The sequence below is a fragment of the Trichomycterus rosablanca genome, chromosome 9 (genome assembly GCF_030014385.1).
Source record: "Trichomycterus rosablanca isolate fTriRos1 chromosome 9, fTriRos1.hap1, whole genome shotgun sequence".
NCBI lineage: Eukaryota > Metazoa > Chordata > Actinopteri > Siluriformes > Trichomycteridae > Trichomycterus > Trichomycterus rosablanca.
In genome coordinates this window covers 28,241,796-28,245,204 of record NC_085996.1, presented here as the reverse complement: position 1 = coordinate 28,245,204, position 3,409 = coordinate 28,241,796, and positions in this window count along the sequence as shown.

Genomic DNA, 3,409 nt, shown 5'->3' with positions numbered 1-3,409 from the left:
ATGGCTGTATATTGAGTTATTTTGAGGGAAGAATAAATTTACACTGTTATATAAGCTGCACACAGACTACTTTTCATTGTGTCAAAGTGTCATTTTGTCAGTGTTGTCCCATGAAAAGATATACTTAAATATCTGCAGAAATGTGAGGGGTGTACTCACTTTTGTGATACACTGTATATATGTGTGTGTGTGTGTGTGTGTGTGTGTGTGTGATTTTTTAGTCCAGTGATTAAAAATCACTGGAAGCAAGACAGGAAAATACCCGGGATGGGCAACACACTCTTATACCTAATGGCAATGTTTTGGAGAGGTAAGAAAAAAGTGGAGTATTCAAATAAAGCACATGCATACACGGAAAGAACATGCAAAACTGAACAAGACAGTGACTGGAGGCGAGGATTAAACCCAGGTCCTCTATACTCATGGTTCTGTGTGGCACTCACTTTGCTATCAGTGGCACCAGTGTTATCATGGGCATACTGGAAAGCAGCATTTCTTTTTGGTAATAGTCGAACACCTAGGATCTTTAGTACTGGTGCAAAAGCAACCAGCAGCTTCTCTCCCTAGTAACATTATGATTGTTGGGACCAATTAAAATAGCCCCCAAAATAACCAAAAACATATGACTGGTACGTAGTGCTGAAGAGGTAGCCAATGTAAAAATTACAGTTCTACTTTTCTGGTACAAATGTTTTATACTTAATTAAAAAGTGAGAAAAAGAGTTCTACCCATGTTCCGCCTTTACCTTTAGAAGGTTAAATATGTTAACATTTTTATTGCTGCAGGTCGCCTCAGCGTCCATCAGCAACATTATATCATGTCCGAACACTTGGGTACAGTGAATATTCTATGAGAAAGTGCTGCATGCCAGTGCTACTCTCTCATTCCTGATGGTGTTCCAGCCTCATTTCCTCTCCTCACCCCTCAAAGAGACAAGCACAGCCTTGGGGCGAACATACACCCACACGAGCATGCTCCCACACACACACACATACGTATGCGCACACGAAGCCTAGGGACAAAGCATGATTATTAATTTCAGTTTATGAATAATGAAATGCAGAGTGAACGAGTCTGACAGGGTTTTTAGGGCTGTTGGCTGAGCACAGCGGGTGGGGTCATTGCCGGAGTGAATACATTATGGTTTGCAGTGGAGCATCAAAAACGTTGGGCTAAGGTACACACACACGACCACCTACGCACTGGAATGCCAAGGCAGGATGGGATACTTCTGGGTATACTACACTGCTGCAACAACAACTGAAACAGACAGACATGCTAGTGTGTGTGTAGCTAGGTGAAGATGTGTGTGATTCTGGAGTCATGGCATTCTCCAAGGATCCCCAATTTTCCTGGATTTGGCCAACTTCTAACTGTGGATTCTTTGCAGCTCTGGCGAATCCTGCCTAAATAGGAAATTGCACCAGTGCATGAAAAAATCATTTCCTTCGCAGACAGTACGCCATGACCGGCTCCCGTTTTGACTTAAAAGGGTCAATGGGAGATAATGGCTTGTTTTACAGCACCCTTCCACCCTGACTTCATTATTTACCCACTCGACCAGTTGGCCAGGTAGAGGGCCATAGTAGCTCAGTGGTTAAGGTACTGCAGTAATAATCAAAAGGTTGCTGGTTCAAGCCCCACCGTGGCTACTGTTAGGCACAAACCATTAATACGTAACTGATTAGCTTGTACGTTAAATTAAACTGCTTTGAATACAAGCGTCTGCTAAATGATGTCAATTATGTAAACGAAATCCTATGGTGCAATGACAAGTGCCAGTGCGCCACCCAAGGTGGGATTCTCACTGCCCTAGCAAGGAACACACCACCAAGCTGCCTCTTCTCCCCCATCAGTCTGGTGGAGCCAGAGTGCACAAATATGCCCCCAAAATGTGATGAACTATAGATCAGCAGCACAAAGCCAAAAGTAGCAAGAACAATAGAAATGGGGAAAGAATGCAACATACATAAATGGGTGACAACTAGCCAGGTAAAGACACAGATAGAGAAACTGAAAATTGGGAAGGCTGCAAGACCTGATAGAAACAGCCCAAGGGTAGTGAAGGTTTGTGCCACCCAGCTATCTTTCAGCACCTCTTCAACCTGAGCCTTGAACAAGATTGGGTCCATTATAAGATGTAGAAGACGTCTTGCCAGGTTCCTGTTCCAAAGAAGCAAACTACCTCCCCCCTTAATAATTACAGACCAGTGACCCTCACATCATGAAGTTCTTGGAATGACTGGTTCTGCCTTTTCAGGAACCCCTGCAGTTTGCTCAGCAGCAGGTAGCCGTTGACGCCGCTATTATCTATCTACTGCAGAAGACGCACTCCCATTTGGACTAAAAGAACTCCACAATAGGAAGCAGAATCACTTTCTTTGATTTCTCAAGTGCATTCAACACCATTAAACCTCTCATGCTGGGGGAGAAGATGATCCATGATCGCCTGGGTCTCGCCTGGGTCACAGACTACCTGTCTAATTGGCCCTAGTATGTACAACTGTGAACCTGCCGTTTTTGGTCAGTTGGTCACCATTAAACCTCTCATGCTGGGGGAGAAGATGGATAGAATGCTGGTGGACAAGTCCATCACCTGGGTCTCTCCTGGGTCACAGGCTACCTGTCTAATTGGCCCTAGTATGTGCACCTGGGAACCTGCCGTTTTTGGTCAGTTGCACTTGAGCACCACAGGGGCTTGTGATCTTCCCCTTTCTCTTCACCCTATACACTACTGACCACCACTTCCAATAGAGATCTCTGCCACCTTTAGAAATATTCTGATGACTATGCAGTTGTCAGGTGTATCAGGGATGGGCAAGATGAAGAATTGTAAGTGGTGTAAGAGGAACAATTTACTCATCAATCAGCCAAGACGAAGAAAATTGTGATGGGCTTCAAGAAAAAGAGGATCAGAACCAGTCCCATTACCATCATAGGTCAGGTTGTTGAGCTGGAAGGCAACAACACACACTAACACACCACCACCATGTCAGTGTCAGTTCAGTTCTGAGAATGATCCATCACCCAAATAATACCTGCTCTATGGTGGTCCTGTTCTGACCATTGAAGAACAGCATGAAAAGGGGCTGACAAAGCATGCAGAGAAACAGATTGACTACAGTAAGTAATTGTAGAACTACAAAGTGCTCCTATATGGTAAGTGAAGCTGATGAAATGGACAGTGAGTGTAAAAACAAGCAGGTGGTTTTAATGTTATGGCTAATCGGTGTATGTGAGTGTATTATACAGCACTCTGCTCTACTGCACTCTTTAATTTTCCTATTATTCATTCATTCATTCATTCATTGCTTGCTTTATCACAGCTTTATCCATTTGGGGGCCTTTATTTTTTGGGGACAGCTCTGGGTTATCAATCAAAAGGTTGTGGATTTGAATTCAGTCACT